At 53.4% G+C, this 14,207-nt stretch overlaps 1 long non-coding RNA gene across 1 annotated transcript; it reads right to left on the bottom strand.

Annotated features, from left to right (window-relative positions):
* Positions 1-1,056: 1,056 nt before the first annotated feature.
* Positions 1,057-14,086, bottom strand: LOC112666622 (uncharacterized). The gene is made up of 4 exons (XR_003140917.3): positions 13,843-14,086; positions 12,827-12,985; positions 12,537-12,731; positions 1,057-8,144 (listed from the first exon to the last, which is right to left on the bottom strand). It is a non-coding gene; the product is annotated as an uncharacterized LOC112666622 (long non-coding RNA).
* Between the last annotated feature and the right edge of the window lie 121 nt (positions 14,087-14,207).

Genomic DNA, 14,207 nt, shown 5'->3' on the forward strand with positions numbered 1-14,207 from the left:
AGAAACCGAGACGTGAATATTTACAGCAGCCTTGTCCATCATCGCCAGAGTGTGAGGGGAGCCCACATCCTTCACCTGGTGAGAGGACAAACCAACCGTGGTGATGCGCAGGGTATACTCAGCGATACTGAGGGAATCATACACGATAAGGAATCCACAGGACCGCATGGATGCGTCTCAGAAGCATTGTGCTCAGTGAAAGCATCCAGACTGGAAAGGCCTCGTGCTGTGTGATCCCACTTCTGTGACACTCTGGAAAAAGGCAAAAGGAGGACAGACCAGTGGTTGCCAGGGCCTGGGGGAGGGACTGACCACAAAGGGACAGAGAAGGGAATTTGGGAGGGTGATGGAGTGTTCTTTACATTGACGGTTAATTGGTTGGTCGTGGTTATGCATTTGCCAAAATCCAGAGAACTGCACCAAAGAGAGTGCATTTTACTGCCTGTAAATTTAAAAGTACATTTTTGAAAGTTAAAAAAGAGGGGGACCTGGGGGGCTCAGTTAGTGAAGTGTCTGCCTTCTGCTCAGGTCCTGATCCTGGGGTCCTGGGATGGAGTCTCACATGGGGTCCCTGCAAGGAGCCTGCTTCTCCCCTGCCTGTGTCTCCGCCTCTCTGTGTCTCTCATGAACAAATAAATAAATCTTAAAAAAAAAAAAAGTTAAAAAAGAAAAAAAAAATCATTGTTTCCAAATAGATGAAGAAGAAAGTTGTGATACATCTAAATTTAGGGATTTTATTTTATTTTAAAGATTTTATTTATTTATTCATGAGAGACAGAGAGAGAGAGAGGCAGAGACTCAGGCAGAGGGAGAAGCAAGCTCCATGCAGGGAGCCCGACACAGGACTCGATTCTGGGACCCCGGGATCACACCCTGAGCAGAAGGCAGACGCTCAACTGCTGAGCCACTCAGGCGTCCCTAAATTTAGAGATTTTATTTTATTTATTTATTTTTTTAAATTTAGAGATTTTAAAAACAAATCACATTTCATCATTTCTGGAGGTTTTTTTTTTTTTTTTTTTTTAAATCAGAGAAGGAACGAGGAATCAGGGCACATCTTACTAAACTTCGGTGAGTGGCCAGGCATATGCCGGGGACTCGTGTGTGGTTTTCTCATTTAACCCTAACTGATTTGGGAGGACAGATTATCACCCCCACTTTACAGATGAATAAACTGAGGCTCAGAGAAATGACTTACCTCCCCTAAGTCAAAAAGGAGTGGGGAGACTTTCTTCGTGAGAGGCAAAACAGAGCGGGGATTTGATCCCAGGCCTGCAGAGTCCCGAGGGTTATTACAGCATAATGGGTTCATGCTCTCTTCTGTTTGCCAGACTTTTTGTGAGGTTATGTGGCTCTAGAGTAAAAAGTTACTTATTTCCCTCCTACAGCTCATTGCTTGTCAGAAAGTTGCTCCTGGCATGGCCTCAGAAGTACTTAAAATTGCTCGCCGGCCTCCTCTTGAGGAAATTTGCCTTTTTTTTTTCTCTCTCTGCTGGTGCTTGCTTGGTTTCTTTATTCAGCCTATTAGGTTCCCAGGGCCACCATGACAAAGCCCCCCAGCCTGGGTGGTGGAAAGCAGGAGACTGTTCTGGAAGCTAGGAGTCCAGGATCCAGGTGTCAGCTGGTCCTGCTCCCACTGAGGGCTCCGAGGCTCCGTGGCCCGAGGCTGCCTCCCTCCGCCTCTGCCCCATGGTCACAGATCCGCCTTTCCTGCCTCTCTGTGTGACCCTCTCTTCCTAGAAGGACAGCAACCATCGGATTCAAGGCCCACCCTCAACCCAAGATGATTTCATCTCGAGATAAATCTGCAAGGACTCTTTTTCCAAATAAGGCCACGTTCACAGGGACAGGGGTTAGTATTGGACATATCATTTGGGGAACACAGCCGAACTTAGCTGCTTCAGTGAGACTTTCTTTGTGAGAGGCAAGCCAGAGCCTTGGTGCTCACCCATCCCATTCTTGGCTGTCACCCTGATGGGTCTTGGGGAGCTGAGCTAGAGTTGTCAGCAGCAGAGAATCCCAAATTCACCCTTCCTAATAAAACCCCATTGCTTCTCCCTCCTCCCAGCAATCTCCCCAGTGGTGTCTCCTTGAAATAAGCTGACCCCGAGAAAGGGAGGGAGGTATTATGGGTGAGAAAAGTGCCTGACAAAACATTCTTTTACGAGTAGGGTGCTTCTTCTAGCAGCTTTTGCCTGCCCGGCATCCTCCCCCACCCCCAGAAACAGCCTCCTTGTTCTGGTGAGGACTCCCGGTCCTCGGGTCCTCTTGGTCCTCCCTGGTCTTCCTGAGGTCAATTCCTGGGACAGGGATGGGGCCCCCCCACCATCAGCTTGTCCCTCTGGCTTCTTTCAGCTCCTGCCCTCTGCCTCCTCCTGTCCTTCCCCACGGCTGGGCAGAGCAGATCCTTGCTCTTCTATAGCCCCACCTGGTCTTCCTCACCTGATTTAGTTGACCTGCCAGGTACAGCCCCAAGCAAGATGCATTCCAGTAAAAAGAGCAAGGATGGCCCTATGACAGTAAAATCAAACAAGCCCAGATCCCCAGCCGTGGCTTCATATCTGTGCAGAGTCAGAAAAGTCACAGGTGCCAGTGAGCTTGAGGGTATAGATACTTTTGGGGAGAAGGGACTGGGAGGTGGGAGTATGGAGGTGATCAGCCTTTTTTTTTTTTTAAAGATTTTATTTATTTATTCATTAGAGGCACAGAGAGAGAGGCAGAGACACAGAGGGAGAAACAAGGGTTCCTGCGGGAGCCGGATACGGGACTTGATCCCAGGACCTCGGGATCATGCCCTGGGCAGAAGGCAGATGTTCAACCACTGAGTCACTCAGGTGCCCCAATTAGCTTTTCTTTATAGGTCTTTGTGTGTTGCACTTTCTCAGCCCTGATTTTGCTCTACCCCCTAGCAAACCTCGCTGGGTCCTGGGTATCTTCCCTGCTCTGTTCTGCCTCCTTCCTCACCCTTCCTCACCCTGAGTGTTGTCCAGAGCCGTGCCACCCACAGATCTGTCTGCCAGGACCCCTGGCTCCCTGGCCCTGAGGCCTGCAGGTTCCCCCCAGGTGCCCCTGGCTTTTCTTGTCACTTGGCCAACAGCCCGTGGCCCTCCTTGATAGTGACTAATGAACTTGGCCGATTCTCAGCTTTCCTCTCTCTTCCCTGAAAACCTAGGGAGCTGCCACCCAACAGGGTTTTGTGCTCAAGGGAGAAAATGCTTGAAAAAAGGCTCAGTAAAATTGGGATTTGCTAGCAAACAAGAAAGTGTATTATTAAAGACACGGATGCAGAACACTTAACCAGCACTGTCTCCTTCACTGTCAAGGACAGCCCTGGATCCAGGATGTCAGGACAGAGAGGGTCCCTTGTCTTGCATCACCCCAACCCACCCACCCCGTCCTCTCTGACCTCCAGGGGGCACTAGATCTCCACCCAGTAAGAACAGGTTCCCCTGCCTCTCCTCAATTCCTCCTAAAGGCTCTGGCTGAGGGGTGTGGGATGGGCGGGAGGGGTGGGCACAGAGCAGGGCCTCCACCCAACGGCAGGTTTGGGGCCACACCAATATATCGTCAGGGTGCAGCACTTCTAGTCCTGCAAGATTCAGAACATCCCTAAATCCCACATTTTTGGAAAATGGATGAAAAGCTGATCAAACAGACTTTGATGCCAGGATGAAGGGCCGAGTCCTGCGTGATTGAGTTGGAGGCAAAGTGTGGGCTGGAGTTCTCTTCAGCTGGAGGAGGAGTCTCCCATCATCTGTCAAGCCTGAAGGGGAGGATGCAATGGGGCCTGTCTGTCTCCCCTTGGAGCCTGGCTGCTAGGGTGGCATGGGCTGGGCGGCCAGAGCACGCAGGGCACGCAGGGGCAGGCTCAGGCCAGGGCGATGGGGGTCCTGGGGGCCCGGCTCGCTGGTAAACCACAGTCCAGCTTGGAGTTTGGCTCAGGATGCTGATTCGGAAATACCATCCCTTCTCCATACCTGGAGAGGCAGGTGAGCCCCCAGGCTCCACCCCGACAGAGGCCTACAGGGCAGTATTCCCCAGGCAGGAGCCAGCCCGCCTCACTAGGGAGGGAGGATACCCCCCTACACACATCCACGGTCCCTTATGGCCCAGCAGGGGAATATGCCCTGCTCCCAGGAACGCCTAGCCAGGAGTGAGGTGACACTCAGAAGGCCCTCGTGACTTGCACAAGCCCCTTCAGGAAGTGGCAGCCTGGGGGCCTTGAACCCAGGTCCCCAGCTTCCAAGTTCAGGCTCAGGTTCCCATAAGGCAGAGGCCGCCCCTCCCTGTCAGGGTGGTTTCGAAGGTTGGGCCTTATGAGTGAGATCAAAAACTAGCAGGAGTTTGGCTGCTGCATCCTCTTTTGGACACTTTTCTCTGGAACAGCCAGGGAGTGACTTGGGTCCACCTGCCCGGATGTGCCTGCTTAGTCAGTGCTATTGGGTAAAAACAAATCCTTTTTTTTTTCTGCCACCGAATTAGAATATGTAATTGCAATGTGTTCCCAATGTCGTACGTTTCTATAACATTTTTATATGTTTTTTGTGTTGAGGCTTTTTTAAAAAATATATTTTATTTATTTATTTATGAGAGCAAGCCTGCACATGGCGGGGAGGGGCAGAGGGAGAAGCAGACTCCCTGCTGAGCAGGGAGCCAACGTGCAGCTTAATCCCAGGACCCCGGGGACTCGATCCCAGGACCCTGGGCTTAACCAATTGAGCCACCCAGGTGCCCAAATGTTGAGCCATTGTAATCTCAGTTACACCTCTTTCCATCTGACTCCCTCCCTTCCCACCTCTCATCCAGGTGGGTGGTGTGGGACTGGCCCCGGGCATTTGGGGGAGGATGATTTGGAAATGTGTTTGGCTTGGGCTGTTGGGATATTTTTTGTGGCTCAGTTACCCCCACAGTCGTTATTGGGCCGTCAAGGGTATGGAGGGCTTCCAGCAATACTCGCCCTGATGGATAAAGAAGAGAGAAGAAAAAATACAGGGGACACAATAGAAAAAGATGTACGTTTCCTGCTTATTTGACATGAAATAGTGCCATCGAACAAAGATGACACAAGTCATCATAGGCCCCGCAAAGGAGGCATCCAAGCCGCGCTGGGATCCCAGTGCCATCCACCCAAGGACCCATGAGGTCAGTCCCTGCAGGAGAAAATTGAACAGGCCCGGAATTCTTTCCGGTCACGTATGAAGGAAACTTGGCCAAAGTTTGTATTCTGTTTACAGAACGGGACATCTCAGAATCCTTGTCGGACAAAGAGGGGATCAGAGGGAACAGGATCACAGGGAATATGTTGCAGAGGTGATAGGAGGTTAATACAAAATATCCTGTTATCCTCGAGTTGCTTGATTGTTTCTGGCATTTGTCAGCCGTTTAGAATTTGTAACTTGCGAGTTCTACTCTCCTTAGAAGGGGAAGTTAATATTCACCGCTATATTTGATTTTGGTTTTGTAGTTATGGGTCTTTTTTATTTTTGCAATGAGAGCCCCCTCAAAACTGCATAAGCCTCAGATCCCAACTTTCTTTATTTTTATTTTTAATTCTTTTTCTTTATTTTTTTAAAAAATATTTTACTTATTTATTTGAGAGAGAGAGCATGAGCAGGGAGGAGAGGGAGAGGCAGACTCCACACTGAGCAGGGAGCCGACTCAGGGCTCGCTCAGTCCCAGGACCCTGAGATCATGACCTGAGCCAAAGGCAGACGCTTTGCCGACTGAGCCACCCAGGCACCCCCAGAACTTTCTCTGCTGAAAACAGGTGGTTTAGATACGTGCTTGGTCCTGCCCCTTCCTCCCCCGGGACCCTGGCCAGCTGGCTTTTCTCAGCTTGAGTCCCTTCCATATCCAACAGTGAGTCATGCCCCTCATGAGGCCGTGAGATCACGCGTATGAAGCGCCCACAGTCTTCCTGAATCCTTCACAGAAGCCAGTGCTTGGTGCCCATTCCTAGATCTTTCTCTGATGTTCCACAGAGATGGTTTCGGTTCCTCTCATGGGGCATGCTAAATGTGGGAGTGTTGTCCTTGCCTACACCCCGAGCTTCCTCACAGTGTGGGTCCCGAGCCTGAGAAAGCCTTTCTTTAAGACGCGACGTGGGACTTGATCGCAGGACCCTGATCCAAAGGCAGATGCCCAACCAACTGAGCCACCCAGGCACCCCTGAGAAAGCCTTTCTCTAAATCTAAATCGCCAGTGGAGGATGTAAAGCATCAGGCTGGGACAGGAGTTGTTGGGGGGGACATCTTCCAAAAAAAGTGTCTTCCCAACAGGTCATCCTCTTTCAGAAAGGGCAGGGCTTTGCCATGTGGGAAGCCAATGTTAGTCAGCACCATGCATTACCAGGAAAGAGGACCCACATCCAGGGGTAGGGGGGGACGGGGGCAGGAGAAGCTTTCTGGGGCCTAGAAGGGGTGCAGCAGAGGGTCAACCAGCAACTCGGAGGAAATGAGGGGCCCAAAGGAAGCTGGGCACTTTAGGAGGCATCTCTAGGATGAGGGAGGGGTGTGGCCCACTGACCTCTGCCCTGGAACCAGGGACAGGCAGGCTGGAGGCCCCTTCTGTGGGAAGGGTCTGGAAGCCAGCTCAGAGGAACCACCGGGACTAGGGATGTGTTGGCCTGCAGAACAGGGAGGCTGGGGGCCACGCACCCTGTCGGCAGCTGTGGCAAGGAAAGCAAGAGGACCTGGGGGGAAATCCCAAGGGAGACCGTTCATCCAGGGCAGGGCTGCTACTTTAGGATCCCAGTCAGCCAGTTCTTCCTTAAGTCAGCCCAGATCCTGTTTTCAGAGTCCGACGTGCACTTTCTACCAGTCACGACCAAGGTCATTTATCGATTATTAATGTGATCTGAATTCCCTGTGGGGCCCGTTTCCAATAACTCACACAGGGACTCTTCCCAATTTCTCATCATTCATTCATTCACTCATTCATTCATTCAAGAGGTACCCATATGGGGCCTTAGCGCCTGAAAAGTGGAGGTGTCATTGTGTCATTGCCTGGGAAGGGAGGGCCTGTTGCAGGGGGGCTGGTGAGGGGGTGAGGGAGCCTGCGGGGAGCTCACCACCTAGCCAGGGAGTGCAGACAGCCCCCAAAGGTAGCACTCGCTGGCAAACTGAGTTCAAAGGCCCTGCTCTGTCTTCTCGGGCTGTGTGACTTTAGAAAAGGGACTTCAAGTCTTCTGAGCATGTTTCCTCATCCGCAAGAGGTGGATAGGATAAAGCTGACCAGGCAAGGAGGTGGAGGGGAGGGAGCTAGCCCAGCATCTGGTGAAGATGACTTAACAGTTCCTCCTTGGGCTGCTTCTCCCCACCCCACCCTTGCTTCCAGACACAGGCCAGGCCCAGGGGCCGCTGGTTGGACACCCCATGGGCGATGGTGTCACCGGAAGCTGTGGGTGAGGAGTGATGGGACCCCTATGTGGGTCCAGGTGGCAAAGGGCCTACTCTGAGGTCAACTGCATGGAGCAAGGAGCCCAGCTCCGACCCATGGGCAGCTCAAGGATGGCCGAGTCCTTTGTGTGTCTCCAGAAGGTGCTGACACAAAGACCAGAGGACAGATATGGGAGGAAAAGAAGGAAAAGGAATAGGCCAGCAGTGCAGGGAAGCAGTGACTCGGGTTTGGACTCCCTGCCAGGCAGGGCTGCTGCCTAGAAAGACTTTCTCCCAAGTCTGATTAAAAAAAGCCCTGAAAATACTTTCCTCTGGCCCTGGGTGGGGATGGGGTGCTTTCCCCAGGAAGGAGCTTGCGGGGGAGGGACATCTTCTGGACACCCCCTGGGCTTCTATGTCTGCTGAGACCTACAGGAAATGTCACAGCACAGCGAGCCCAGAGTGTAGCCCAGAGTCTACACTTGCCTGATGTTTTCTCTTCCTCCTTCTATCTGGACGCAGAGCAGCCTGTGATTACTGTTGATCCGCGAGTCCTCTGGAGACTTCTGGGCCTAGAAAGACAGCAGCATCTCCTGAGGATTGCTGGGCGTTCTGTACAGAATGGGATTTTCACCCCAGCGAACACAAGGAGTGTCTCAACTTCCAAATGAGCTGTCTTCCAGAGAAAAATCTCTGCACTCGGAAACTCTATCACGAATGATGCCAGGCTTCTGCCAACGGCCAGAAAGTGGCTCGACTCAGATGCGGCTGAAAATCCGTACATGCAGAATGAAAACAGAACAAATTGATACTTGTTGCACCACCAGTTATTTTTTAACAGAAAAATAAATAGTTTAATTCATCTGGCCAGCGTCACTGGGGAGCACAGGTGGTTTCAGCCAAGGATGGAGAGGAGGGAGGCCCTCCAGGCCCCTCTCCCACCTCAGCTGCTCAGGACCTGACACCCCAGTCCCTCCGGCTGGCTCATTCTCTCCTAGTCCTCGAAGCTTCTCATTGAGCCTTTGTGAATGCTGTGGCCTTGGCTTCTGTGGCAGGCTCAGCCTGGTCTGGGCTCGTGTCCCCTTCACACTGGGATCCCACTGGGTTGTGACTCAGCTCTATGAGTGTCAGGCTCTGCCCCAGATGGAGGGCATCCAGGACAGGATGATCCGGAGCAATGTCCCCAAGGGGGTTTGTTAAATGAATGAATGAAAGAGTGATCCAGGGATGCCTGGGTGGTTCAGCGGTTGAGCATCTGCCTTCGGCTCAGGTCGTGATCCCAGGGTCCTGGGATCGAGTTCTGCATTGGGCTCCCTGCATGGATCCTGCTTCTCCCTCTGCCTGTGTCTCTGCCTCTCTCTCTCTCATGAATAAATAAATAAAAATCCTAGAGAGAAAAAGAAAGCAAGAAAGCAAGAAAGAAAGAAAGGAAGGAAGGAGTGACCCAAAGTTTCTGGTGGGTCATTGCAGGCACTTCTAGATCCTGTAAGAATTAGAGGTGCTGGCCTGGGTTCTTTGCAGAAGGACTGAGGGCCTTCTGCCTGTGACTCAGTCTCCCCAGGCATGGGGTATTTGAGGGAAATGGCCTAGCATGGTGCACTAAAGAGGAGTGGGAGGAAGAGAACCTTCTGGGCGGAGAGGAGAGGGAGAGTGGGAGAGGCAGCAGCTTTCTCAGGGAATCAGACCACGCTGGTGGGAGGGTTCCCGAAGATGCTCCTGCCCCTACCCTGACCCCTGACCCCATCTCTGGAGCCCCAGCAGAGGCCAGCTCCAAGACAGGACTCCCCTGGGGTCCTCCTCTCCTGCCCCTCCTCCCACTCCCCACCCTCCCCCCATGTTCTCCCACTGCCCCTCCCAGACCTGTTTCCCTCCACAGAGTTCCTCATCCATAACCCACACCCTGGATGTCTGGACGCGCCCCATCTCCCCTTGCTGGATCCCCGAGGCTCTCTGCCAGTCCCCCAAGCCCCACATAGAGACCTATTCTAGAAAGAGGCTCAGTGAGAGTTTAAGGCAGAACTGCTACTTTCAACCAACATCCCATTCTTTGCAAAGTGCTCTCGCCTCTGTCTTCATCAAACCCATACAGGGTAGATGAAGAGACTGTCCCCACTGGCTTAGAAGGTAAGGCGGGGAGGCACACGGAGGGGGCTCGGTCTATATTCCCAGGACACCTGCTGGCCTTCCAAGGGAGGGGGAGGAGGAGAGGGAAGGAAGGAGGATCAAATCTCTTTGAAGGGCTCCTCCTGGCCCTTTCAGAGCAGGCCTCCTGGAAGGCTGCCATGGCCCTGCCCACAACCCCTTGGGAATGTGCCTTGCAAGAGCTTCAGGCATTTTTTCCAGTGTGAGAACCACGGGCTGTTAAAATACAGATCCCCTGGCCTCTCAGAGCTGAATCTCTGGGGTGGAGCCAGAAATCCGCATAATTACTGGCTGCCACACACACACCCCTCTGCCCACAGGACACTGAGGCCCTCTGGCTCATAAAACCATAGAACTGTGTGGGGTGACAGTGCATGAATTAGCCTCAGGGGAGGCTAATTGTTTCCTTAATTGGCTGAACTCACTGTGGGAGCCCTGCTCAGAAAGTCTCTGGTTGTCACTGCAAAACCCTGCGACTAGTTTGCCTGGTGGCCAATAACTGGATCCAATGAAATCTCCCCCAGGTGGGTTTTATAAAGTGTTCCCAGCAAAGCGGCTTGTGGGAAAGGAGCGGGGCGCTCCCCAGCCCGGGAAGGGCATTGCTGGGACAGCCAGCCGGCTCTGCTCTCCGAGCCCGCAGGCCCCCTGCCCCCTGCCCGGTCCTGCTGGTCCCCCCCTTACCCCTGCCCCCTCTGCTCCTGCCACCCTCTCCTGTGGCCTCTCTAGCCCTGGCCTGAGCCTGCTGGGTGGCAGCCTCTGGAAGCCCGAGACCCCCTAGAGGGAAGGAAGGGATGGGGAAAGACACCTCGGGGGAGCCACCAGGTGGCACCATTGGCATAGGACAACCCCCCGGGCGGTCCGTGGCCTGTGGGGACAGGGGTGGTACCACTAGTACAAGACCTTCAAGGCTCCCTGCCTGACACCTGAGGACCTGCAATGATTAGACTCTTGGTCGGTGCTTATTTCTCCTGAGGACACAGTTGTACCAGCCTAACACGTCCTAACAAGGCCTCGGCATATGGTGAACGTGGAATAAATATTGAAAAATGATGCCATCTTTGTGTTTTGGGTGTTTTCCCAGATCTTCAGGATTATTTTCCGAGTGGCAGGGACCGAGGAGGGGGCAGGCCTCCTTGCTGCCTTCCCCCGACAGAATCCGCAGGGAGGGTCTTGTCTCACTCGGGGCATGTGTCCATTAGGAGAACCCTGGCCTCTGATCCCCTCTGTGACGTCAAGCAGGCCATTTGCACGATTTTTCTCTGCCACTAAATCTATGAGATGAGGGTTATAATACCAGCCCTGCTGGGGAATCAAGTGAATTTTGCAAGAGAACGTAATGATTAAAAGTGCGATCACGGGGCCCTTGTTCCACTGCCTACTGGCTGTGTGGCCTTAGGCAAGTGGCTTACACTCTCGGATCTTCAGTTTCTTCATCTGTAAAATAGGGGCAATAAAAATGCCTACACGCACGAGGTTTCTGAGGCCTGAAGTAGTCAATACATGAAAAGCCTTTAGAACCATGTCTGGTATAGAACAAATACTTAATAAACAAGCAAAAATACTGGGTTAAACTGGGCAGGCACTTTGGAGAGGGGCCCAGTCAACTGTACAAGCAGGACAGGAGGCTCTGAGTGAGGTGCAGGGAGAATGGCCTCCGGACAGGTTTGCACACCTCTGGTAACGGAGAGCTCATTTTCTCCAAGGAAGGAGGCCGGTCTACTGTGGGCCAGCCCAGCTCACGCTCAGAAGGGTCCCCTCGACTGAGTCACAGCCGGTTCTCGGGCGGAATCACGTCCCTGACTTAGTGGTCATGGTCAGGTCGACTCCAGGAGCAGGGTCACTGCCCCCCCAGCCTCAGGCCTCTACATGGTGCAGAAAGGAGGACCCCAAAAGCACCCCGGGTGGCTCCAGGAGGGGCGGGAGGCTGGCCCCCCAGCACTGCTGCTGTGTCCCCCGCACTCACAATTTGGCCTGAGGAGGAAACAGAGAGAATACAGGCAGCTCCTGAGCACGGGAACCGAAGCAGGGCCAGGCCAGGGGCCTCACAGTCACTTCCTTGCCCACCTTTGCTCACCTGGGGCGGCTGGAAATTCCCATCCGGGGATTGTTTTCTTCTCGAGATGGGGAGCGACTCAAAGGCAAAACTATGACTTACATCCTGTGCTTCCACTGCCTGGCACACAGTAGGCACTTAATAGGTGTGCGTGGGAACTAACTGAAAACAAAGACCAGGAGTTTTGGTCCAGTTTGAAAAGCTGTAGTCTTCGTGTGGATAAGGCTCCTCTGGACTGCAGGGGCATCTGTGCTCTCCCATTTCCTCCTCCTTTGTGGCTGTCACCTCCTCCAGGAAGCCCTCCTTGGCACTCCCTCCTCTCTTCTCCCTGAGCAAATAACCTCTTCTCGTGCCTCACTCTTGGCTCTGTACACACTTCTGCTGTTAAAGGTGGGATGGAGGAGTGGACGGGGCCCCAAGAGCCAGGGGTTATCTTCAGAGTCACTACCGCTAGACATATTTCTTAGCTTTGTGACTTTAGGCAAATTTTATTTTTTTTATTTATAATTTTTAAGAAGATTTATTTACTTGAGAGAGAGAGAGAGAGACAGCATGAGTGGGAGGGACAGAAGGAGAGGGAGAGAGAATCTCGAACTGCCTCCATGCTGAGTGTGTGGAGCTGACATGAGGCCTCGATCTCACAACCCTGAGATGATGGCCTGAGTTGAAGCCAAGAGTCAGATGCTTAACTACCTGAACCACCCAGGGGGGCCAGGTAAATTTTATTTTGAGGTCTCTGAGTGGCTCAGTGGTCGAGTGGCTGCCTTTGGCTCAGGGCGTGATCCCAGGGTCCTGGGAGAGAGTCCCACATTGAACTCCCCACAGGGAGCCTGCTTCTCCCTCTGTCTAGGTCTCTGCCTCTCTTTGTCTCCATGAATAAATTAAAAAATATTTTTTAAAATTATTTTAACTTCCCTGTGCCTCGGCGTCCTCATCTGTAAAATGGAGTTGGTTGTAGTACCTACCTATGGGACTGCAGTGAGGACTGAGTTGATTTATAGATTAGAAGTGTGTTGAACAGCGTCTGGAGTTGAGTAGCTGGCCTGAACTCCCACGTTATTGCCTCGTTGTGCTGGAATGATCGCTTCTCACCCAAACATGGGCTCCTCGAAGCTTGGGTCTCTTACTTCTGCATCTGTCTGCGAGGCCACTGCCCAGTGCTGGAGAGATACGCAGCAGAATGTGAAGGGACAGATGGATGGACTCACAGACAGATGTCTGGATGAGCACAAGTGCTGAAGTGTAAGGACCTCACCTGCAAACTCAACTGTGGAGTCCACGGCCACCCATCAGGGATGCCACTAGAGCCCACGTCCCCTGCCTCTCCTATCCTGCTAACCCAAAGCCCCCACCAAGAGCTCGGGGGAGGAAAGGCCATCAGATCCAAATCTAGCAGGTTGACTCTGCAGCGGCCCTGTGGGTGAGAGCAGGTGGAAAGTGTTGGTGAATACGAGGTTTCTCCATGTGCTGTGGTTTCATTTCCATCACCTGGTTCCTGAAGGCCTGACAGGACAGCCCCAGCCCGTCAGCTCCCTGCCCAAGGCCGGTCCCTGCCTCTCGCCAGGAGCCACCATCCATCCCCCTGCCACCTGTTGGGAGCCTGCTCTGTGCCAGGTTCCATGTTGGGCACCCACCTTCACAGCCAGCCTGAGAGGAAGGCACTCCACCCCACCTTAAGCTTAACTCACCATTGATCCACCCACCCACTGACCCATCCATCCATCCACATGCCCATCCATCCACCCACCCATCTACCCACTCACCCATCCACCCATCTACCCACCCATACATTCATTCATCCACCCATCCATTCACCCACCTACCCACCCATCCACCCATCCACCCACCCATCTACCCACCCAACCACCCATCATCCACCCATCCACCCATCCATCCACCCACCCACCTACCCACCCATCCACCCACCTACCCACTCATCTACCCACTCACCCATCCACCCATCCACCCACCCATCTACCCATCCATCCACCCACCTATCCACCCACCCGCTCATCTACCCACCCACCCATCCACCCATCCACTCATCTACCCACCCACCCATCCACCCATCCACCCACCCACCCACCCATCCACCCACCCACCCACTCATCTACACACCCACCCATCCACCCATCCACCCATCCACCCATCCATCCACCCACCCACCTATCCACCCACCTACCCACCCATCCACCAACCCACCCAATCATCTACCCACCCACCCACCCATCTACCCACCCACCCATCCACTGATATTTATTATGCACATACTAGGCGCCCACACTGTGCCGAGCCAGGAGGAGTCAGAGGTGAAGGTGACAGAGACCACCCTGGGCAGACAGGAGACCACACGCCAGACTCACACCCCGAGGCTGCGCAGCTCCCAGGGCCCCAGGGTGCAGACCAAGGGGGTGCAGTTGTTTGGGGGCTGAGGGCTCTGTGTTCGGGGCGGGCAGAGAGAGCAGCACCTGCGCGGACGGGAGCCGCTGGGCCCTCCAACGCCTCGTAAAGAGACTCCTCGAGGCACAGACCGATGCCTTTATAACGCTCCCTCCGTGCACAGAGGCATTAACATGACGTCTATCACCATGGCATCGAGGTGCTTAGACAACCTGCTCCCCCCGGAGGTCGGAAGC

This window comes from Canis lupus, chromosome 10 (assembly GCF_003254725.2).
Source record: "Canis lupus dingo isolate Sandy chromosome 10, ASM325472v2, whole genome shotgun sequence".
Taxonomy (NCBI): domain Eukaryota; kingdom Metazoa; phylum Chordata; class Mammalia; order Carnivora; family Canidae; genus Canis; species Canis lupus.